General features: G+C 40.6%; 1 protein-coding gene across 33 annotated transcripts in view; it reads left to right on the plus strand.

Annotated features, from left to right (window-relative positions):
- The window catches only part of NFASC (neurofascin), a 203,540-nt gene that overhangs the window by 73,581 nt on the left and 104,217 nt on the right, over positions 1-25,742 (plus strand). The gene's annotated exons all lie outside the window — the stretch shown is intronic.

Consider the following 25,742-nt stretch of genomic DNA (forward strand, 5'->3'; position numbering starts at 1 on the left):
TGGGTGGGAAAAGGGAGCATTGAGGGGTTTGTTCACTTAATCTTTATTCTTTGAGTCTTTTTACTGCTGGAATGTCTTCTGTGTTGCTTGCATAGTTTAAAAAAACTGAAAACCCCTAGCCTAGCATTCCAAATGTTCTGTGTTTTTCCCAGTTCCTCTCCGACTACTCTTTTACACAAACTTTCCTCTCCCATCCAAACTGGTATCCCTCCTGCCCATAAGAACACCCTTGGGCTATTATTGCTCACACCACAACCCAACATCCAATGACCCTTGCCTGTCCCTCCTGACCTACCTACTTCTGCTGCTACTCAAGCTTTCAAGACCCAGACTATCTACACGTTACCCAACAGCCCCATCCCACTTCCTGCCAGCCCTTTCCCGCCACCACCAGCTTCTTTTAATTTCTTCCTTCTCTGAACTGCTACAGTTTTGCTGTTGTACATTAGGGATCTGGCTCTGAACATGTCTGCCCCTTTGTGTCATTCAACCCTGTTCCTTTGCTACTGCATAACAGAGGATGTGCACCCATTCTCACAGCTTTTACTCACTGACCCCTGATTTTTGCTAATGACAGTGAATGTGGCTGGACTGACCAACACAGTGGGGCAGTCAGGATTTCAGCTTACAAAAATGAGCTTTAAGACGTGGTCTCCAGAAATGCATTGCCTATAAACTGGAACACCTGATCTATTCATTTCACTTTTAGGTGTTTACTTCCTGGTAATATCACTGATGTTGTAGCCTTGAGGCATTATTGAGATACCACATTGTTACTTTGCAGTGCTGTATTTCCAAACCAGTACTCACAAACATCCTCATTTTTTAAATACTTAAGACCCTATATTTGAATTTGAGCATCTATATTCCCACCCCTTTATGTAAGTGACTCCTCTAACATCATAATCATCTTCTTGGAGATATAGCATCTTCAGTCTTGAGTGCCTTCTTCAGGTTTCGACTTTCCTCCCTAATCTGTAAGAGGTTGAGAATGAAGGGAATTGGTTCTGCAAAGGGTGTCAGTATCCAACCTATTGGGTTCCTTGAGATTATTTTGTCTAGAAGCTTCTGGGCTGTGAACAGCTCTGTCCACTCTCTGGCCTGGAAGAGATGGCATGGAGAAGGCCAAAAGGAACAATCTGGAGGAGAGGAAGTGGGGTGGGGTAATCAGAAAAGCTGAATGCAGAGAACTGGGGTACATTGCCTGAAGCTGCCGCAAAATCAGTGGGAGGGGGAACATTGCAGCCCCCGCCTGTGGCTGCTGCTTGTTGGGTTTAGTAATTGTATTCTGAGTAGCATTTAGACTGGCATTTAGATGAGTCTAGAATGTGAATTCTTGCAGGGGAGGCAGCCAGCACAATCCTGCTTTGTTCCAGTTCTTTGAAGACTAAGGAAATAATTTTTAAAACAATAACCCTCCTTCCTAGGCTGTCACTTGTTCGTTTGCTCTGGGGACTGCTCAGTAACTCTTTGGTCTCTGTTATTTGTGTTTAAACTCTGTGTTTCTAACCACAGGTAGGAACTGGTAGAAGGAAGAAGGTTTGGGTTCATACGAAAGGCTGGTGATGCGTTCATTGTGCCATTCCATGTATGTTGTACACTCAGGAAGGGCCACAAGCCAGGGTCTCTCATTCATTTCTTCCTTTAGTCATCCATTCATCAAAGACTTTCCAGGCCTTGGTTTTGTGTCCAGGCCATTGTAGAAACTATCTGTGGCAGAAAAGAAGTAAACTACATGGTTTTTGACTTAAGAAACTATAATTGGGGTATAATAAAGTTATTATTGTTAATGGCAGCTGATGCCATTTATGGAATTCCTTTTACTCTGATCAGAGACTAAGCTAGAGACATTATAGATATTAGTCAGTTTAATCATCAGACAGTTCTTGAATGCTTTTCATCTAGGCACTGTGCTAGGGGCCGGGATAGGGCAAGAAGCCCCCAGGGGCTTGAGTCTGGCAGGAATTGCGTGAGTGATTGTGGATATGCAACGGGGCCTTGCCATTCTCAAAAGTGCTCCTTCTAGCAGCGTCGATTACCCAGAGCTTGTTACAAATACCGAATATAGGGCCCCCTACCCATACATGCTGATTCAGAACCTGTGCATTTTAACACGGTCACCAGGTGATTCATTCATGTGTACACTGAAGTTTGGGAAGTACTGGTGAGTAGCCTGGGATGTAGCTTGGTCTGGACTAGGAGAGCAAGGAAGGCCTTTCTGAGGCAGTGACTTTTAAGCTAAGATGTGACAAATGAGTAGGGAACATCTAGACAAGGCAATGACAGGTGGAGGGTGGGGCGAGTCCCAGGCAACAGGAGCAGCCTGTGGGCAGGCCGGGACAGGGAGGGCCAGTGTGATAGTGAGAGCACAGCAGAGAAGGGGCCTTCTGGAGGAAGGCGTTGTAAACCAGGCTAGAGTGTAAACCCAGTGATACCAAGAAGGGATTGGAGAGAAATCTTGTCCCCAGTTTATAGACAAAGATGGGCTGAGAAGCCTGCCCAAGGTTACATAGCTAGTATTCACTGGTAAACCAATAAGAGCTGGAATTTTTATCCAGTGCTCTAATTCTAAAACTTATTTTCTTTTTCCTCTCTTTTATTTCTTAGATAGGGTCTCACTCTGTCACCCAGGCTGGCATGCAGCGGCACAGTCACAGCTCACTGCAACCTCAACCTCCTGGGTTCGCCTCAGCTTCCCGAGTAGCTGGGATTACAGGTGTGTGCCACCGTGCCCAGCTAATTTTTTTTTTTTTTTTTTGATGCAGAGTCTCACTCTGTCTGTCACCCAGGCTGGATTGCAGTGGTGTGATCTCAGCTCACTGCAACCTCCGCCTCCTGGGTTCAAGTGATTCTCCTGCCTCCGCCTCCCAAATAGCTGGGATTATAGGCATGTGCCACCACACCCAGCTAATTTTTATCTTTTTTTAGTAGAGGCAGGGTTTCACCATGTTGGCCAGGCTGGCCTCAAACTCCTGACCTCAAGTGATCCACCCTCCCCGGCCTCCCAAAGTGCTGAGATTACAAGTGTGAGACACCACACCCAGCCACCTGGCTAATTTTTAAAAATTGTTTATAAAGATGGCATCTCACCATGTTGCCCAGACTGGTCTTGAACTCCTGGGCTCAAGCAGTCTTCCCACCTCAGTCTCCCAGAGTGTTGGGATTACAAATGTGAGCTACTGTGCCCAGCCTAAAGCCCATTTTCTGAATCACTACATTAAGGTCATTAAGAAGACAAAATATACAGATGATATAATTCTGAATGCAGTTTTGTGTTATTTAGGATTTGAAGAACCTTATAATAATGTGGCTTAAATTTAAAAGATGATTAAATTTAGAATAAAATAATAAAACCCATGAGAACCCAGGAGGAAATGTAGAGTTTCATTGCACACTTTTTCCCTCAAGTTTCTAGGAGATATGTGTAAAAGGAAACCAAAAAGGTATAAATAGATCGTTCTTGTTATCTGAAAAAATGAAGTAGACTTCTCCCTCAGGAAGAACCTTTTTATTTTTCCTATCATTAAAGTGTAAGGGGAAGCATGAAGCGATGGATTATGAGGGTATAGCACTCCCTGGCTGGTCTAGGGACATATCTGTCTCTAGGGCTTCTGGGCTGGGCCAGCCCTGTATCCTTTCTTCCTGTCTATTCCCATTGGTCCAGAAGGCAGGCAGGGAGACACGGAGGAACAGAGACCCAGTGCAGCCTTGTGTCCTCCACATCTCAGTCCAGACATGTGAGGGTTGAGCACTGGCACCAGCTGGGGCACACAGATCTCCTTTCAAGGTCCCATGTGATTCGTTGATTTCTAAGAGGACTAATTGGCCAATCCAGCCATTTTGGAGGAGCAGTGAAAGCAGACCCCAGTCCTTTGCGTTGGAGGAGGTTAAATGAGGAGATAGGAGCCCTCAAGTTCTAAAGCTATTCTAAAGCTATTGGAGGATATGACCTTTAACCTTGGGGAGCTTTGGGCAGAGACACAGCCCCTGCCTTCAGGCAGCTCCAAGTGTGATGGGGGAGGCACAGCTCCTGCAAAGTGCAGACTGGAGGGGAGAAACAGACCTGCCCTGGGGAGCTCCCAGGCTGGCAGCAGGAACAGAGATAGAGAGTAAACACGTGCAGAGTATCAAAGGCACCGACGTTATTTAAAAAAAGTCATAGCACTGCTGGCTCCATGCAGCCATCAGAGGACTTTGGAACATGACAGTTTGCTTCTTCTTGCCTTTTCCTGACCTGCTGTAAAAGCCAAATGTGCTCATTGCATCTGCAAAATTAGAAGCCAGTGGAGACAGAAACGTCCTCTTCATTAAGCTGGTTTTCTCCGTCCAGGGTTTATTTGAGGTTTCTGCTCATAGCCCTGGCAAAAGAGGAGAAGCTTCTGAGGCTGAGGCCAGCAGCTGGGCAACACTCAGGGGGAAAAGGCATCTCTCTCTTGGATTGGGTCAACTCCCCTGCACAGCCAAGGCCAGTGGTACCAGTAGGCGAGACATTTGCCGGCTCCTGCCTCTGGAGAACAGCTATGCTTTCCAGCAGACGTTCCAGAGCCCTGTCTAGCATATAGTATATTTGTCTGGCCTTGGCAGAAATGGAATCCTTCTGTCTCCCTGCCCTTCCTACTCAGCACCTCCCCTGGCAGCCGTGACTGCTGATGTCAGGGCAAGAAAGAAAGAGAACTTGAGGTTTACTAAAAGGGATGATAGATTCATTAGGAAACACTTGCTTTTGTCCCATAAATGACTTACATATCACCTTGAGCAAGTTCTCCATTTTCTCTTCAGCATTAAATCAAGGAAGTGTGGCAGAGAAGATAGGTCACGTGATCTGAAATCCCGAGACCCAGGTTCAACTCCTGGTTCTATGACTGCTACCCACATGACCTTGAATAAGGGGATCCTCTTGTCCTCAGATGCAGGATTTTTAAAAAACATTTGAGCTGCAGTTTTCTTATCTGTGAATTGGCAGTGATGTCAATACCTACCGTACTAGGTGGTTAGGATGATCTATTATAGTGAATATATTGAAATGCCTTGAAAATTTTAAAGCATTTAATAACCCGTGTTATTGTTGAGGAGGAGATGGCTACCCTTCCCTTTCCTGTCCTCATGGTGTGGTGTTGATAATACTGAAAAAAGGATCAGACACGAAAATGAAAAGTTTATGAAAATATAAGATTAAGACTAGCCAAAATAAATACTCTGAGAGCCTGAGCAGTGGGAACAGTTAATTTAGGGTCAATACTGTGCTTGGGCTGGGGGGGATAAATGGAAAACCAGATCTCAGGTTCAAGGAACTCAGAGCCCACTGAGAGAAATACGAACTAAGAGTGGGAACAGTAATACATAATATTAACTGCTGCCTTTCAAATTCCAAGTGCTGAGAGCTTCAAAGGAGTCAGGAATGGCCAAATGGAGCAAACACTTTTTATTCTAGCTGCATGTATAAATGTGTTCATTTACTCAACAAATATTTTTGGACCACCTTCTATAGGCTGAACACTAGTCTAAGGGTAGAGAATATAGCAGTAAACAAAACAGATAAAATCCCTGTCTCTCAGGGAACTTATTTTTACAGGGAAAGACAGATAACAGGGAAAATAAGTAAAATAGGTAGTGCATTAGGTGGTGCCAAGTGCTAGGGAGGTATAAGCTAAGCAGACAAGGGAGGTAGGGAGTGCTGGGGAGGTGGTTTGCAATTTCAGATCAGGCAGCCAGGAAATTCCTCGCTGAGAGGGGGACACTGGGACAAAGACCGGAGGAAGAAACAGAGGATAGCAGGCAAGAATGGTGGCTTAGACCAGGAGAGTGGCAGCAGAGGAAGTGAGGAGATAACAGAAAAATAGATTCCTTTTTTTTTTTTTCTAAGTGGAAACAGGGTCTTGCTATGTTGTCCAGGCTGGTCTTGAACCTCTGGGCACAAGTGGTTTCCTCCCCCCTTGGCCTCCCCAAGTGTCAGTCACTGCATCTGGCCCAGATTCCTTTTAAAGGTGAAGGTAATATGATTTGCTGATGGCTAGAATGTAAGGTGAGAGAGAAAGAGAAAAGGCAAAGAATACTCTTGGGGTCTGTCATGAACTAAAATGGGAAAGGCTGTGTGGAAAAGCATGGCCAGGGAAGTATGGGAAGGAGCTGTGTTCTAGTTAGCAGCTCTGAGACGCCTGTTAGAAATACAACTGGACATGTCAAGTAGGCAGTTGGATATGTGGGTCTGAAGCTCGGGGAAAGGTCTCAGCTGGAGATTTAAAATTGGGAGTTCCCAGCATAGAGATGGCATTTCATACTGTGAATCCAGATGAGATCACCAAAGCGGAAGAGAAGAGATCCTGGGAGGAGCCTGGGGCACTCCAACCTTAGAAGCTGGGGAGAAGCAGAGGAACAGCAATGAGAAAGGAGGAAACCCAGGAGGTGGCAGTGTTCCAGATGCTAGGTCAAGGATGTATTTCAAGCAGGACGGAGTGCTCACTTGTGTTAAATCAAGAATGATGAGAGCTAAGTTTATTTATTTACCACTGGACTCAGCACGTTGAGGTGACCTTGATCAAATTGAGCGATGGTGGTGGAAATCTTGATTGGAGTGGATTTAAAAGAGGTTTGGAGAAGAGAAATTGTTAAGTCATAAACGTGGGCAACTCTCCTGAGCCGTTTCCTTGTGAAGGAATGAGAAATAGGGCAGTAGCCCGACGGGAAAGTGGGGGCAGTGGAGGCTCCTCAAGTCGGGGTAAATCACAGCATGTTTGTAAGCTGCTAGCAAAGAGCCAGCGAACAAGGAAAAGTCATGGAGGCAGAAGGTAGAGAAGGACTGCTGGAGCATCATCCCAGAGCATTCTCCCAGGAGCAGACAGCTCACCTGCGGTAATGGAGAGAAGGCAGCACAGATGGGCAGAGGCAGCCAGGCAGGTGCGTGAGGGGGCGGCAACTGTGGAGGTTCTGTTTCGGTGGCTTCTGTTTTTTTTAATCAAAGAATAAACAAGGCACTCGCCCAGGAGTAAATGAAGGGAGAACCCAGTTTCCTTAAAAAAAAAAAAAAGAAAAAAAGAGTGTAACCCCAGCACTCAGGAGGCTGAGGCAGGAGAACTGCCTGAGCCCAGGAGTTCAAGACCAGCCTGGGCAACATAATGAGACCCGGTCTCTACAGAAAGTTTTAAAAATTAGCTGGGCATGGTGATGCACACCTTTAGTCACAGCTATTCAGGGGGCTAAGGTGAGGTGGGAGGATTGGTTGAGCTGAGGAGGTCAAGACTGCAGTGAGCTATGATTGCACCACTGTACTCCAGCCTGGGCAACAGAGCCAGACCCTGTCTCAAAAGAAAAAAAAGAGAGAGTATAAAGAAAAAAAAGATGCAGAAGTTATGTAATAAACTAAAAAACGCCTAATACGAATATCAACTAATATGTGGGCCTTATTTGGGTTCTGATTCAAACATTAAAAATAAAAAGATATTTATGAGACAATTAGAAATTTGTGGCCGGGCGCGGTGGCTCAAGCCTGTAATCCCAGCACTTTGGGAGGCCGAGGCGGGTGGATCACGAGGTCAAGAGATCGAGACCATCCTGGTCAACATGGTGAAACCCCGTCTCTACTAAAAATACAAAAAATTAGCTGGGCATGGTGGTGTGTGCCTGTAATCCCAGCTACTCAGGAGGCTGAGGCAGGAGAATTGCCTGAACCCAGGAGGCGGAGGTTGCGGTGAGCCGAGATCACGCCATTGCACTCCACCCTGGGTAACAAGAGCGAAAACTCCGTCTCAAAAAAAAAAAAAAAAAAAAGAAAAGAAATTTGTACCATCAATGGATATTTTATCCTATTAAAATTACCAATTTTGGAGGTGTGATAATGTTATCAAGGTTACATTTTTGTAACAGGGTCATTGTCTTTTAGACATACATGCTGAAATATCAATGGATGAAATTAGTCAATGACATGGATTTACTTCAAAATAATCCAGTGGAGGGGTGGAGAGAAGGGAAGGTGGGGTGTAGATGAAGTGTAATTGCCTTTGGGTCAATAATTGTTGAAGTTGGCCGATGTGCAAGAGTCATTATGCCTTTTCTAATTCCATAATACAAATTAAAACAAAGGAAAAAAGAAGAGGGAAGGAGATGCCGGGGGCTTAAGAGGAAAAGGGAAGGTTGGAATTGCCATCTGGGACTGCCAATGAGGCGGAGAGGCATATGACTGTCAGATGCCACTAAGGGCCCACTTGAGATTCAAGAGCCTCAATTTAAAGTGAGGCCAGACGGCGGGGAGGTATGTGTGTATGTATTTCCCCAGCCATGTCCAGCAGCACATGCAGGCACAGAGCAGGTGGAGAGTTAGATTTGACCAGAGTTCTGAGGTTAGCCACTAAAATATAAGCATTAAGAATACCATTCTCCCATGATATTGATGACATCTCTGAGGATCAGAATTATGTCTTTGCTTCAGCGACTTTGGGCTGATTTGACTAGCTGATTCTCAAGTCCCCTGTCCCCACCACAAGTTCTGACCAAATTCAGTATTCTGTCCTCAGCACTTAAAAATGATTTATTGGGTTGCATAAGCAAGACAAAAGGAGGGGATGGGTAGAAGTGGCTCTAATTGCCTTGTCTCCCATTTTTCTACCCTTCTTTCCAAAGTGGAGGGTGGTCGTCTTGGTTTGAATGATTCCTCCCGGTTGGCCTGTGGCTGGGCCGGGTGTGACTCTCTTGAACAGTGATCTGCCTGCCTTGCGCCCCCATTTTCACTTGTTAGCTTGGTCTGTGGAGGAAATCATTGAGGTCCAGTAGGGAAACAAAGCACTATCTACAGAGGCCAGGTGTCTCCCATTTCCCTGATTATGGCTGGACCTTTATGGGGTGTCCCCCTCAGCCCCTCCTGTCCATCAGCTTGTGATCTTTCCCAAGACTGTTCCTTGCCTCTCATTGGCTCCCTTCTTCCCAGGCCCTCCTTGCAGGACTGGGAGTCCAGCTGCCATGACCTACCTGCTCTAGTTTCCTTGGAGACAGATGTTTGATAGATCAGAACATGTCTCTGGCCAGGTCATGTTGACCAGTACAAATGTGTCTCTGACTCATGGTATATTTTAAAACAAAGACATACTGAATATGTAAACTAAGTATAGGCAGTATGGTTTTTATACCAATTTTTCTTTTGAGAATTATAGTCGTTTTCTGAGAGAATCACAAGGGGAACTTTTTAAAGAAATCCCCCTGTAGTTTACTCATCTTTGTATCTTCCACAGGGTTGTTCACCAAGTATTTGTTGAAATTTTGCTACAGTGCCAACAACTAGGTTTCGGCATGGCGTAAAAGGAATGTACACTTGGGAACACAAACCTGGGTTTGATTTTGGCTTTGCCACTTACTAGCCAAGAAACCTTGGACAAGTTAGCCTTCAGATTTCTTCTTCTTCTAGTTTTTCGTGTGTGTGTGTGTGTGTGTGTGTGTGTGTGTGTGTGTGTGTGTTTTATGAGACAAGGTCTCCCTCTGTTGTCCAAGCTGGAGTGCGGTGGTGCAATTTTGGCTCACTGCAACCTCCACCTCCCAGCCTCAGGTAATCCTCCTGCCTCAGCCTCCCGAGTAGCTGAGATTACAGGCACATGCCACCATATCTGGCTAATTTTTGTATTTTTAGTAGAGATGGAGTTTCGCCGTGTTGCGCAGCCTTGTCTTGAACTCCTGGGCTCAAGCAATCCACCTGTCTCAGTCTCTTAAAGTGATGGGAATACAGGCATGAGCCACTATACCCAGCCTAGGCTTCAAATTTCTAATGTGTAAAGTCAGGATAATAGTTTTTCCCTTGTTGGGATGTTGAAAGGATTAAAAGGGATGGTTACAATAGAAATGAATATCAGTTCTTAACATTCCCTCACTGCTGCTGCCTTTTTTAACAAGCGTGGCTCTGAAGGGATTAGAATGTAGATATCTCTGTGACCTTAAAATGATCATTCATCTCTGAGCTTCACTCACAATTCTTATCTATCTCTGCACCACTTTTCACATGACATTGAATGATGGAATCCAATTAGAGATTTCTGAGATCCCTTTCAGTTTAGATAATCTAGGTTTCCTTTGACTTATTAGAACAGATTTTCTTTTATTTTTAGGCCTCAGGTGCACAGAATCATAATTGTTGGTTCATGACTCCCTCTCATCATTGGACCGTGCAGGTCCTGCTCTTTTTCTTTCTCTTTAATTTCTGCTCCTTCCCTCCCTTTCTTCCTATTCATCCATCCACCCGTCTGTTTGCTTATTTGTTTATAATAATAAGTATCTGCAAACCTACCACCCCTAACAAAAGCTATGACCTTGATAATTAGCAAATGTCTAATCTTATGATTCCCTCACCACCACCAGTACCACCAATCTATCCTCTCTGCCTCTTCCGCTACCAGAAGCAATTGTTATCTTTTGATACTATTTTTAATTAATTATTATTATTATTTTTGAGATGAGGTCCTGTTATGTTGCCCAGGCTGGAGTGCATTGGTGCAGTCATAGTGCGTCACAGCCTGGGACTCCTGGGCTCAAGCCATCCTCCTGCCTCAGCCTCCTGAGTAGCAGGGACTGCAGGTATGCACTAGCACACCTGGCTTATTTTTAATTTTTTGAGGAACTGACATGTTGTTTTCATTAGAAGCTGTACCATTTTACATTCCCACCAACAGTGCACGAGGCTCCAACTTCACATCCTCTCCAGTACTCGTTATTTTATGGGGTTATTTTTTAATAGTAGCCATTCTAATAGATATGAGAAGGCATCTCTTTATGGTTTTGATTTGCATTCCCCTAATGATTAGTGTCAGTGACTTTGAGCATCTTTTTATATGTATGTTGGCCATTTGTGTATCTCCTTTGGAGAGGTATACATTCAAGTCCTTCACCCATTTTAAAAATCAGGCGTTTTTGTTGTTGAATTGTGGTAATTATTATCTTGAATCCTGTTTTCTCTTTTTTTCTTGGCTTATGTTATCTTACCGCATAGGATTCTAATTCACGTTTTGACTTCTGTATCATATTTCACTGTTTGACTCTATCACAGTTTCATTATCCTTTTCTCTGTTGAACTTTTGGGTTTTTCCTACTTTTCTGCTATGATTAATAGGAATGTTGGGACAGTTTTGTACATGTGCAAGAGTATCTCATGGGTATAAGGAGTAGATTGGCTAAATCAGTTTGTGAATGTTCAACATTAGAGGTAATATGAAACTTTTCTGAAAGTGGTTGTGATATATAAGAAATATATAAGCAACAGATAAGAAATCCTTTTTCAACACTTATTATCATTAGACGTAGTAATTTTTTCCAATTGAATGAGTGTAAATTGGTTTCTGATTATGGTCTTAATTGCATTTCCCAGATCACCAATGTGCTTTTTAGCCATATGTATTCCTCTTTGGCTCCTGCCTAGATGTCTGTTGGATTGTTTATCCTCTTATTAATCTACCAATGTTCTTCATAAAATATTTAAACATATTTTGATAGAAATCCATTGTCAGGTGTGTGTATCTCCATTGTCTTCTAGGTTTTAACTTAACTTTTCATATATCTGAAGGCTTTTTTCTTCCAAATGAGATTTACTGAGTTTTAAGTTACACAGAACAAAATTCACCCTTGCCAGATGTGCAGCCCTATGAGTTCTGCCAGACACAGAGTTATGTAACCACCACCATAAGCAAGATACAGAACATTTCCATAATCTCAGTAAGTTCTCATGTACCCTTTTGGGGGTTAGTTCTCTCCCCTTAATCCCAACCCTGGGTAACCACTCATCTTTATTCTGTCCCTAGGGTTTGCATTTTCTAGAATGTCATATAAATGAGATGCTAGAATATGTCAGTTTTTGAGACTGGCTTCTTTTACTTCATGTATTTGAGATGCCTCTAACTTGCTGCGTGTATCAGCAGAACATTGCTTTATATTGCTGTATAGTATTCCATTGTATTGCATACCATGGTTTATTTACTCATCTGTTGACACACATGTGGCTTATTTCCAGCTTTTGGCAATTATAAATAAACTGCTATAAAATTGCCATATATGTTTTTGTGTGGACACAGATGCATATTTTCTTTCTTTTTTTTTTTTTTTTATACATGCCATGGTGGTTTGCTGCCTCCATTCCCCCATCACCTACATTAGGTATTTCTCCTAATGTTACCCCTCCCCAATCTCCCTACCACCTGCTATCCCTCCCCTAGTCCCCCAACCCCAACAGACCCCAGTGTGTGCTGTTCTCCTCCCTGTGTCCATGTGTTCTCATCGTTCAGCACCCAGTTTTGAGTGAGAACATGTGGTGTTTGGTGTTCTGTTCTTGTGTCAGTTTGCTAAGAATACTGGTTTCCAGATTTATCCATGTCCCTGCGAAGGACATGAACTCATCCTTTTTTATGGCTGCATAGCATTCCATGGTGTATATGTGCCACATTTTCTTTATCCAGTCTATTGTTGATGGGCATTTGGGTTGGTTCCATGTCTTTGCTATTGTAGACAGTGCCGCAATGAACATATGTGTGCATGTGTCTTTATAATAGAAAAATTTATAATCCTTTGGGTATATACCCAGTAATGGGATTGCTGGGTCAAATAGTATTTCTATTTCTAGATCCTTGAGGAATCGCCACACTGTCTTTCATGATGGTTGAACTAATTTACACTCTCACCAACAATGTAAAAGTGTTCCTGTTTCTCCACATCCTCTCCAGCATCTGTTGTCTCCAGATTTTTTAATGATCACCATTCTAACTGGCGGGAGATGATATCTCAATGTGGTTTTGATTTGCATTTCTCTAATGACCAGTGATGATAAGCATTTTTTCATATGTTTGTTGGCCACATAAATGTCTTCTTTTGAAAAGCGTCTGTTCATATCCTTCACCCACGTTTTGATGAGGTTGTTTTTTTCTTGTATATTTGTTTTAGTTCTTTGTAGATTCTGGATATTAGCCCTTTGTCACATGGGTAGCTTGCAAAAATTTTTTCCTATTCTGTTGATTGCCAGTTCACTCTAATGATTGTTTCTTTTGCTGTGCAGACCTCTTAAGTTTAATTAGATCCTACTTGTCTATTTTGGCTTTTGTTGCCATTGCTTTTGGTATTTTAGTCATGAAGTCCTTGCCTATGCCTATGTCCTGAATAGTATTGTCTAGGTTTTCTTCTAGGGTTTTTATGATGTTAGGTCTTATGTTTAAATCTTTAATCCATCTGGAGTTAATTTTTGTATAAGGTGTAAGGAAGGGGTCTAGTTTCTGCACATGGCTAGCCAGTTTTCCCAACACCATTTATTAAACAGGGAATCCTTTCCCCATTGCTAGTTTTTGTCAGGTTTGTCAAAGATCCGATGGTTGTGGGTGTGTGGTATTACTTCCCAGGCCTCTGTTCTGTTCCATTGTTCTATATTTCTGTTTTAGTACCAGTGCCATGCTGTTTTGATTACTGTAGCCTTGTAGTATAGTTTGAAGTCAGGTAGCATGATGCCTCCAGCTTTGTTCTTTTTGCTTAGGATTGTCTTGGCCATGCAGGCTCAAACTGGAAAAAACTACCTTAAATTTCATATATGCATATTTTCATTTCTCTGGAATATATACCAGAAGTAGGAATCCCAGGTCATATGACACTGTATGTGTAACTTTCTAAGAAACTGCCAAACTGCTTTCCAAAGATTCTCACCAGCAATGTATGTGAGTTCCAGTGGCTGTGCATCCTTAGTAGGACTTGGTATTATGAGGCTTTGTTTGTTTGTCGTTTAGCCATTCCAACAAGTGTATAATGGTATCTCATTGTGATTTTAATTCACATTTCTGTGTTGCACATCATTTTGTGTTTGTTGGCCATACATATATCTTCAATGAAGTATCTGTCTAGCAAAATGATCTTTTGCTTGTTTTTTATTAGGTTGTTTCTTACTATTCCATTGAGAATTTTAAAATATGTTATGGAACAAACCCTTTATCAGATTATCAAATATTCTTCAAATATTTTCTTTCAATCTGGGGCTTGTGTTTGCATTCTTCAGCAGTGTCTCTCAAACAGCTGTGTTAGACTCCCCTAGTTTAGACTAGCCCTCCCTGCCCCTTCACTGTGTGGCAGGCATGCTCGATCCTGGGTTTCCCCGTGTCACTAACAATCACTCTGGCACCTTGCAAAGATATTGGCTCTCCAAATTGTTTACTATCCTGTTTGGACTGATCTAATTGATGAGAGTGCTTACATCAGTTTTGAACTTTCCAGAAAGAATCATTCAACTTCCGTGCATTTCAAAAACCTTGCCCTCTTGCTAATGGCTTCAGAAAGCAGGTCCAGTTATACTGAAATAAGTAACCCTGTTTTAGCTGAATGTGAGATTCACTTAGCAAAAGAAGTTATCAAGGAAGGTTAACACATCTCTTTTCTTGTAAATGTCATTTTTGGGCCCTCATGATGCTCTTAGCATTTGGGCAATTTATTCTGAGGAGAAATAGCTTTTAAACACACTTGGGAAAGTGTTTTAGTTTTTAGAATCTATACTACATGCTAACACATAATGAGAATTGTGTGTGTGTGTGTGTGTGTGTGTGTGTGTGTGTGTGTGTGTGTATGGGTTTTTGTTTTTTCGGTTTTTTGGGTTTTTTGAGACAGGATCTCGCTCTGTCACCAGAGCCAGAGTGTAGTGAAACAACCATGGCTCACTGCAGCCTCGACCGCCTGGGCTCAAGCTGTTCTCCTGCCTCAGCCTCTGAAGCATCTGGGACTACAGGCACATACCCCATGCCTGGTTAATTTTTGGATTTTTTGTAGAGACGGAGTTTTGCCATGTTGCCCAGGCTGGTCTCAAACTCCTAGGCTCAAGCAATCTGCCCACTTTGGTTTCCCAAAGTGCTGGAATTACAGATGTGAACCACCATGCCCAACCTGAGAATATATTTTTATAATGTTTTCATCCAGTTTGTATTGCTTTACATGGTAATAGATTTTCCCCCTAATTTGTTTTTGCTTTCACTAACATTAAATTGATTCTGTCAAGAGAAAAATATAAGGTATAAAAATTGGAAAGGAAGATATGTTATAATTATCTACAGGTTATATAATTATTTACATAAATGCAAAAAGAATCAACTGAAAACTATTTTTAATTAAACTTTTTATTTTGAGACTATTATAGATTCACATGCAGTTGTAGCAGATAACACTATACTTTGCTCAGATTCCCCCAATGGAAAAACTGTAGTACAATATCACAACCAGGAAATTGACATTATACTGTCAAGATCACCAGAAGGATGATGATCTTTTATGTTGTCCTTTTATGACCACACCCATTTCCTACTACCACCTCCCCTTTCCTTAACCCCTGACAACCATTAATCTGTTATCTCTAATGTTATCATTTCTGCTCCGTAAATGGAATCACACAGTATGTGACTTTTTGGGATTGGCCTTTTTCATTCAGCATAATTCTCTGGGGATTCACCTAAGTTACTGCATATATCAATAGTATCAATAGTCCATTCCTTCTTATTGCCGAGTAGTATTCCATGGTGTGGGCCTACCACAGTTTGTTTAACCATTCCCTCATGGAGGGACACCTGGATTGTTTCTAGTTTTTGGCTATTACGAATAAAGCTGTTATAAACATTTATGTGCAGGTTCTTGTGTGAACATAGTCTTCATTTTTCTGGGATGAATGCCCAGATGTATATTTGCTGGGTCGTATGATAGTTACATGTTTAATTATTTAAGAAACTGTCAAACCTGGCTGTACCATTGTACATTTCTACCAGCAACATATGGTGATCTCACTTCTCCACATCTGCACCAGCCTTTGGTGTTGTCACTATTTTTTTTTCATTTAGTCATCCTAATAGGTGTGTAGTAATGTCTCACTATTTTTTTTCTCATTGTGGTTTTAATTTGCATTCCCCTAATGGCTGATGACGTTGAACTCCTTTTCATGTGCTTATTTGCTCTCTGTATATCTACTCTGATGAAATGTGTTTTCATGTCTTGTGCCCATGTTCTAGTTGGATTATTTGTGCCTTTACTGCTGAATTTTGAGAGTTCCTCACATATTCTAGAACTAGTTCTTTGTCATCTGTGTGGTTTCTCTGACTCGCCATCTTCTTTCACAGATAAAAGCTTAATTTTGATGAAGTTCAGTTTATCCATAAATTTTTCCTTTTATGAATTATATTTTGGTTTCAAATCTAAGAATTGTTTGCCTAGCTCCAGGTTGCAACAATTTTCTTCTATTTTTATTGTACAAGTTTTTAGTTTGACATTTATGTTTAAGTCAGCCATCCAGTTTGAGTTTGTCTTTGTATAAGGACTTAGGTTAAATTTCTTTTTTCTTTCTTTTTTGCCTAAGGTTATCCAATTGTTTCAGCACCCCTTGTTGAAAAGACTATTTTTTCACCATTTGTTGAAAAGATTGCTTTTGCATCTTTATTAAAAATCAGTTGAGTATATGCGTGGGTCTACTTTTGGTTTTTTTTGCGTCTCTTCCTTCATCAATACCATGTAGGTTTGGTTACTGTAGCTATATAATATCTTTGAATTGGGTAGACTGATTTTCCTATGTTTTCTTCTTTGTCAAATTTGTTTTAGCTATTCTTGTTCCTTTTTATTTCCATATAAATTTTAAAATAATCTTGTCCAGCTATTAAAAATTTTGTTGGGATTTTGATAAGGATTGCATTAAACCAATGTATCAATTTGGAGATAGATTGCATCTATACTGTGTGGAGTCTTCCAGTTTATGAACAGAGTAGGCCTCTTCATTTACGTGGATATTTGATTTATTTAATCAGTTTTGTCTCATTTTAGCATACATGTCCTATACATGTTTTGTTCATTCTATGGCTAAGTATTTTTGTAGATTGTAATTATCGTATTTAAAATTTTTGTTTTCTTATGTTTATTATGTGTATATATAGTTGATTAATTTTTATGTTCCTTTTGTATCCTGCAACTTTGATGTATTCATTTATTTATTTATTTTAATTTGAGAAGCAAGATCTTGCTCTGTTACCCAGGCAGGAACAAAGTGGCACCTTCTTTGACAACTTCTTAGCTCACTTGCAGCCTTGAACTCCTGGGCTCAAGGGATCCTTCCACCAGTTCTAGCTACCTTAAAATCTTTTAACATTTTTTTTGTAGAGAGAAGGGCTTACTATGTTGTCCAGGCTGGTTTTGAACACCTGACCTCAAACTATCCTCCCACCTCCAGCCTCACAAATTGCTGGGATTACAGGTGTGAGCCACTTTGCATGGCCTCATATATTCGTTCCAAGAGATTTTTTTATATCAGTTCTTTAGATGTTCTATGTAGACCATCATATGATCTGCAAATAAGAAAAGTTTTATTTCTTCCTTTCTGGCCTATATGCATTTTATTTCCTTTTTTTTTTTTTTTTTTTTTTTTTGCTTTATTCTATTGGCTAGAACTTTCAGCACTGTGTTAAATAAGTGTGGGGAAAGCAGATATCCTTGCCTTGTTGTTAATTTTAGAAAGAAAGCATTTGGTCTTTCCCCATCAAGTATAACATTATCTGTGTATTTTCTGTAATTTTTTTTTTATCACACTGAAGAAATTTCTCTCAATTCCTCTTTTTCTGGGTTTCAAAAAAAATCATGAATGAGTGTTTCATTTTGTCAGATGCTTTCTCTGTATTGATTGACATGATCATGTGATTTTTCTTAATTAGCCTGTTCATATGGTAGATTATACTGATGGATTTTAGAATGTGGAGCCAGCCTTGCATCCCTGGAATGAACCCCATTTGGCTATGGTGTATAATTCTTTGTATTTATTGTTGAATTCTGTTTGCTTATATTTTGTTAAGGATTTTTTTTAAAGAATGTTAACATTTTAACATTTTATTAAAGAAATGGAGATGTTGAGATATTGCCCAGGCTGGTCTTGAACTCCTGGCCTAAAGCAATCCTTGTGACTTACCACCTCACACGGTCTGTTAAGAATCTTTGTGTCTGTATTTGTGAGAGATTTATTGATTTATAATTTTCCTTTTCTTTTGTTTCATCTTCTTTTTAAAATTTTGGACTACCTATGTCTGGTTTTGGTATAAGAGTAACACTACCTTCATAAAATTAATTAGGAAGTGTTTCTTCTCTTCTATAAAAGAGATTTTATAGAGTTTGTGTTCATTCTTCTTTAATAGTTTGGAGGAATTTAATAGTTTGGAGAAACCATCTGGTCTGAAACTTTCCTTTTTTGAAAGTTTTTAAATTATTAATTCAATTTTCTTAATGATAAAGGAATTCAGATTATCTATCACATATTGGGAAGTACAATAGTTTTTGTTTTTTGAGAACTTGGTTGATTTCACCCAAGTTTTTTTGTTTGTTTGCTTGCTTGCTTGCTTATTTGTTTTTTGAGATGGAGTTTCGCTCTTGTTGCCCAGGCTGGAGAGCAATGGTGGGATCTCGGCTCACTGCAACCTCTGTCTCCAGGTTCAAGTGATTCCCCTGCCTCAGCCTCCCAAGTAGCTGGGATTACAGGCATGCCCCACCACACCCAGCTAATTTTTGTATTTTTAGTAGAGACGGGGTTTCTCCATGTTGGTCAGGCTGGTCTTGAACTTTTGACCTCAGGTGATCCGCCTGCCTCAGCCTCCCAAAGTGCTGGGATTACAGGCATGAGCCACTGCACAGGGCCCATTTCACCGAAGTTTTGAAGTTATGTGTGTAGAGCTTTCCTGGTTGTTTCTCATAGCCCTTTTGTCTGCAGGGTCTGTAGAGGCATCCCTCTTTCATTCTTGGGATTGATAATAGCGTCATTCCTATTTTCTTTATTTTTCAGTTTTGCTAAAGGATTGTCAATTGAATTGATATTTTCAAAGAAGCAGTTTGTTGTTTCACTGATTTTTCTCTATTGTGTTTGTTCTCTATTTTATGATTTCTGCTCTTTATTATGTCCTTCCTTCTGCTTGCTTTTAGATTTTAGGGTGGGAAGTTGACTCTTCTTTTACTAGTTTCTCGAGGTGGGACCTTAGGTGACTGATTTGAGGTGTTTCCTGTTTTCTAATGTGTGGATTTAGTTATATAAACTTCCCTCTGAGCAGTGCTTTAGCTGTGTCCCTCAGATTTTGATATGTTGTATTTTCATCTTCATTCAGTTCAATGTACTTTTTCATTTCAATTGAACCTTTCTCTTTGAATTATGGATTATTTAGAAATCGCATTCAAGCCAGGCACAGTGGCTCATGCCTATAATCCCAGCTACTCAGGAGGCTGAGGCAGGAGGATTACCTGAGGCCAAGAGTTCAAGACCAGCCTAGACAACATGGCAAGACCCCCATCTCTAAAACTATAAATAAGAATAAATTAGTTGATGTGATGGCATGCACCTGTAGTCCCAGCTGCTCAGGAGGCCAAGGCAGGAGAATTTTCTGAGCCTTGGAGTTCAATGCAGCAGTGAACTATGTTCACGCCACTGCACTCTCACCTGGGTGACAGAGCAAGGTTCCATCTCTAAAAATTTAAATTTAAATTAAAAAAATATGTGGTCTAGGCGCAATGGCTCATGCCTATAATCCCAACACTGTAAGAGTCTGAGGTAGGGGAGATCACTGAGCCCAGGAGTTTGAGACCAGCCTAGGCAACATATTCTAAAGACCTTGCCTCTACAAAACAATAATTTAAAAATTAGCTGAGCATGGTAGCACATGCCTATAATCCCACCTACTTGGGAAGCTGAGATGGAGAGGTCACTTGAGCCCAGGAGGTTGAGGCTGCAGTAAGCTGTGATCATGCCACTGCACTCCAGCCTGAATGACAGAGCAAGACCCTATCTCAAAAAAATTTTTTTTAATTTAAAAATAGAAAAATAACTTTCAATATGGTAGGATTCAAATTAGTATGCAACAATTATTTAAAATAGCTGAATGAATGATCAAATGCATAGTAATAAATATAAAAAGTTCATGATTTGTACAATAAAATTTTTAAATGAAATTGAAGAATTCCAAAGAAAATTTGAATAAATTAAAATTCATATCACATTCTTAGAGTCAACATCATGTCATTTCTAAGTTAATTTGTAATTTTAATATGACTCCAATAAAAATATTACTTGATTTTCTTTAGGAATGAAAAAATCTGATTCTAGAGGAATCTATGAAAAATTTGACAAGCAAGAGTAAACAGAAAAAAGTTTTTAAAGAGTATAAACCCGATTATAAAACTACAGTAATTAAAATGGTGTGATACCAGCACATGAAGGGATAAACAGATGAGCAGAAGATAAAGTCCAGAAATAGATCCAAACACAGAGGAGAATTTAGTACTGTGTATGATTGAAGATGACATTTCAAACCATAGAGTAAAAGGTAAATTTTTTAATAAATGAGTTGGGATCGTCACCATCTTATATACAGCTAGATCCCTTCTTCACATGATTTCAAAGTGAGTTTCAGATGGATTAAGATTGAAGCACAAAGAAATTAGCAGGCTGGGCAACATGGTGACACCCTGTCACTACAAAAAATTTAAAAATTAGCCAGGTATGCAGCTGTGGGTTCAGTGCTTGTGGTTCCAGCTACTTGGGAAGCTGAGGTGGGAGGATCACTTGGCCTGGAAGGTCAAGGCTGCAGTGAGTCGTGATCATGCCACTGCACTTCAGCCTGGGTGAAAGAGCAAGACCCTGTCTCAAAAAAAAAAAAAAAAAAAGAAGAAGAAAAAGAAAGAAATTAAACCATAGAAATATTAAAAACATGGAAACATAAAAATAATCTTGAAAAAAGAAGGCCTAAATATGACACAAAACATAGTGAAATAGAAAAGATCCAATCAACTATGAAAAAAATTTCATGCATAGCAAAACCACCACAAATAAAGTCAGGATAAAAATAATGATGTGGACAATTTGCAGCCCTTCTTATAGACAAGGAGTATCCTAATAAGAGTTCCTTCAAACTGATGAGAATCAACCAACTGCCCAGTGGAGAAATGGGCAAATAGTAGAATATTGAAATTGATATGGTTTGGTAGCATCTCCACCCAAATCTCATCTTGAATTGTAGTTCCCATAATGCCCACATGTGGTGGGAGGGACCTGGTGGGAGGTAATTGAATCATGGGGGCAGTTTCTCCCATGCTGTTCTCACGATGGTAAGTTCTCACTAGATCTGATGGTTTTATAAGGGGCTTCCCCCTTCACTCGGCTCTCATTCTTGTCTCTCCTGCCACCATGTGAGGAAGGACATGTTTGCTTCCCTTTCTACCATGATTGTAAGTTTCTGAGGCCTCCCCAGCCATGCTGAACTGTAAGTCAATTAAACCTCTTTCCTTTATAAATTACCCAGTCTTGGGCAGTTCTTTATGGCAGTGTGAGAATGGACTAATACAATAAAATGAAAATACCCAATCTTACTTATAGTAAGAGAACCACAAAAGAAATGCCAATTTCTGTGTGTCAGATTGTCAGAGATCAAAAAGATTAGTAACACAACATTTTGGGGAAGGAATGAGAAACAGGAACTCTCATACATTGCTGGTGGTAGTATAAATTGTCACTACATTCATGGAGAGCAACTTGGTCACATTATCTTTGACCTGGAAATTCTGCATCCAAGAATTTATTTGAAAAATAGTGTTACAAATATAAGAATCACATTTACCCAAAGATATGTACTGTAGCAATTTTTAATATGAAATGACTACAAGCAACCTAAATATCTATCAGTAGAGGATTAAGTAAATAATTATATGTTTATACAATGAAATACCACAGAGCTTTTAACATAACAAGGCAGTTTTATATAAACTAATATAGAAGTATATCTAAGATAGTTGTTAATGGCAAAAAGCAAAGGAAAGGAAAATATGTATAGTATGCTAGAATTTTAAAAAACGCATGCATGTTATATATGTCTGCAGAGACTATCTCTGGAAGGATACATAAGAAACTAATAACTGGTTGTCCAAGGACAGGGGATGAGTGGAGCTCGGGAAGCTGTGGGACAGAGTTGGAAGGAAGATGTTCTAGGCTCACCTCAAAAGTATACTGTCTATACTTTTGTATCATTTGAGTTTCATGCCATGTGAAGGGATTAGCTATTCAAAAAGTAAGTAAAATAACTTTTTAAATGTTTAAGTAAGAATCTTGAGAGACAGAGACAGAATGATCTTTGTGCCCTGAACACAGACTAAATATTCAGGGGGTGGATGCACATGAACCACGAGTCAGGAGAATTTTGATTGTGTGCTTCTTTAGAAATATGTCCTTATGGAATTACGGAATTCCAAGATGAAAAAGTGTAAGAGATCGCCAGACCAACTTATATTTCATGGCAGAGGGAAGGACAGTCTGAGAATAAACATTTGCTGAGGAAAGATCTGTAAAGAACCCCCAGACAGACATTAAGATAAGAATGCTGAAAGAAAGAAGTGTTAGAGCTTGTTAGCAACCCCAGACACTCCCTGTCATCAGTCGCATATGCTGGATCCTGCTTTTGTTGCTGGGGAGTGCCTTCCATACCTACTCTCCTCGCTTCCAGCTCAGACCTCCTTCAGAGGAAGCCAGCAGATGTCTGCAGCATGGCTGCTTTATCTGACCTTCTAGGATCTAGGGACAGCACCCAAGTGCCTGGAAAACTGACCATGGACTCTGCCTTGCTGTGACCTAGAGCTGCTCTTCTTGCAGCCTGCAGGATATCATGTGCCTTCTTGGTCCCTGTTCCTCCCTGGAGTATCAGGTGTCTTTCCTGAAACCTTCCTATGCCTGAGTCAGAGGGAGAGCCTATTTCCTGGATTCTAAGTTTCAATTTTCACGAAGCCTAAAGTCCTATGACTGATGATCAAATCACTGGAGATAATTACAACTTCATTCATCTTTAAGGATTATCTGTCTGTCTGTCTGTCTATATATCTGTCCATCTATCCTCAGATCGCTGCCCTCATTTGATCTCCACAGCAATCCTGTAGGTAGATCTGATCTCTAATTTTCAAATGACAGTAAAATACTTGTATGAAGATTTGGTTTTCTAAGTACTTGCCTCTATGTTATTTCATTGCGGTCCCCTGACAACTCTCATATAGGAAAGAAAGGTTTTATTAACCCAGATATACCAATGAGGGTATTGGAGAGGCAACTGTGGAATAGTGGGCCTTTGAAATAAGAACATGTGGGTTTGACTCACATAGATTCTTTTTTTGTTTTTTGGTTTCTGGTTTTTGGTAGAGACAAGGTTTCGTCATGTTGCCCAGACTAGTCTTGAACTCCTGGGCTCAAGCAGTCCACCTGTCTTAGCCTCCCAAGGTGCTGAAATTACAGGCATGAGTCACCGTGCCCAGCATCACATGGATTCTTTACACATATTTCCTCAGGTGTAAATGGGGTTAATAATGTCTATATCAGGCTGGGCACAGTGGCACATGCCTATAATCCCAACACTTTGGGAGCCAAGGTAGGAGGATTGCTTGAGTTCAGGAGTTCAAGTCCGACCTGGGCAACATAGTGAGACCTCATCTCTACAAAAAATAAACAAAATTAGCCAAGTATGCTGACACACACCTGTGGGCCCAGCTACTTGGGAGGCTGAAGTGGGAGGATCATTTGAGTCCCAGAGGTCAAGGCTGCAGTGAGCTGTGATCCTGCCACTGCACTCCAGCCTGGGTGTCAGAACAAGACCTTGTCTCCTAAATAATAATATCTATATCATGTCATACTGGATTTCTGTTAGGATTAAATGTTTATCATTTAGAAGAGTTTCAAGAAGTAATATTCCAATGATTTCCTATTTCTTGACCTGTTCTATCACTTAAAATACTTTTTACTTTGAAAATGTTTTATGGAAAAGGAGAGAATAATATAATGAAATTTATGTATCCATCATCCTTGTCAATAATTATCAATATAAGGCCAATCTTGTTTCAGCTATGCCCCCACCCACTCCCCCTTTTCTTTTGTTAAACAGTTTTCTACGTAGTGAGGTATTTCCCTGACATCCTTCAAATGTGACTAATGGCTTATTTAGGATTATTTTAAAATATTATTGGGAATTCATAGACTTAAACACATTGGCTATATTTCTCCCTGTTGCAGTTATTATCCATATTGATACTCAGCTTGACCACAGAAACCTTATTCTGCTTGGTTTCTGAGTCCTTTTGACATGACCCTCGTAGTCTTTAACACTCTGTTTGCTTTTTTGGCATGACAGGATATTCTAGGCTTATCTTGTATGTTTGCCGCATCAAATTTGGAGTCAGTCATTTCTCTGAGGAGGCCCAACTCCTTCTCAGGGAATGGTATTTAGAATTCATAATCTGATTGTTAGAGGTGCTCATTCCTACTAGGATGGTCATTGTTTCTAGGCCTTACAGTGAACAGAGCTAGGAAACATGCATGCACACATGTGTGTGATTAACCTAAAACATGAAGGGCATACTGATACCCCCAGTTCACAATCAAAACTACAGAATTTTTACCCAATCTCCTCAATCTTACATTTGTATCTCCTTTCAGCCAGCAAATCTTGTTTCCAATCAACATCAACAGTATTACTCATTTGATTTATTCCACAATGGACATATAATAATATTATAGTACCATCAATAATATGATTATTTAATATAATTATTTAAAACAGTTTAGAATTTCTTGTGGGGCACAGGGCAGTCCCTTTTATCTTTAGGGTACATCTATCTAAGGCAAGCTTGTCCAACCCACAGGCCACATGCAGTCCAGGATGACTTTGAATGTGGCCCAACACAAATTTATAAACTTTCTGAAAACATAATGAGACTTTTTTGCAATTGCTTAAACTCCTTTTAGTGTTAGTGTATTCTGTGTGTGGCCCCAAGACAATTCTTCTTCCAGTGTGGCCCAGGGAAGCCAAAAGATTGGACACCCTGATAAGGATACACAGTCAAATTACTATTGTTTTAATCTATGTGTAGTGTGCCAACCAACTTAACTCAAAGGTTCATTTCTTTCATTTTATTTTCATCTTTATGTAATTCTTTGAAACTTTTTTTTTTTTTTTTTTTTTTTTTTTGAGATAGTGTCTTGCTCTGTCACCCAGGCTGGAGTACAGTGGCGCAATCTTAGCTCACTGCAACCTCCACCTCCCAGATTCAAGAGATTCTCATACCTCAGCCTCCCAAGCAGATGGAATTACAGGTGCCCTCCATAACATCCAGCTAATTTTTGTAAAGTTTAGTAGAGACAGGGTTTCACCATGTTGGTCAGGCTGGTCTTGAACTCCTGATCTCAAGTGATCTGCCAAACTCGGCCTCCCAAAGTGCTGGGATTACAGGTGTGAGCCACCGTGCCCAGCCTCTTTGAAACTTTTTAATTATATCTTGTAATTATTTCAAATATTTACATATTCCAAAGCAAATCCATGTAACAAGGTTTAATAAAGCCCAGCTTCTGTCTGTCCCTGCACTTCATGTCTCCCTCTCCCTGCAGGTCATTTTTTTTTTTTTTTTTTTTTGAGACGGAGTCTTGCTCTGTCGCCCAGGCTGGAGTGCAATGGCATGATCTTGGGTCACTGCAATCTCTGCCTCCTGAATTCAAGCTATTCTCACGCCTCAGCCTCCTGCGTAGCTGGGATTACAGGTGTGAGCCACCACGCCCAGCTAATTTTTTGTATTTGGGTGGAGACGGGGTTTCACCGTGTTGCCTGGGGTGGTTTCCAACTCCTGAGGCCAGGCAATCTGCCTGCCTCAGCCTCCCAGAGTGCTGGGATTACAGGCCTGAGCCACCACACCTGGCTCCTGGAGGTCTTTTTTTTTTTTTTTTTTTTTTTTGAGACAGAGTTTAG

Source organism: Sapajus apella, unplaced genomic scaffold (assembly GCF_009761245.1).
Source record: "Sapajus apella isolate SASKATOON/1434 unplaced genomic scaffold, GSC_monkey_1.0 scaffold22, whole genome shotgun sequence".
Classification (NCBI taxonomy): Eukaryota; Metazoa; Chordata; class Mammalia; order Primates; family Cebidae; genus Sapajus; species Sapajus apella.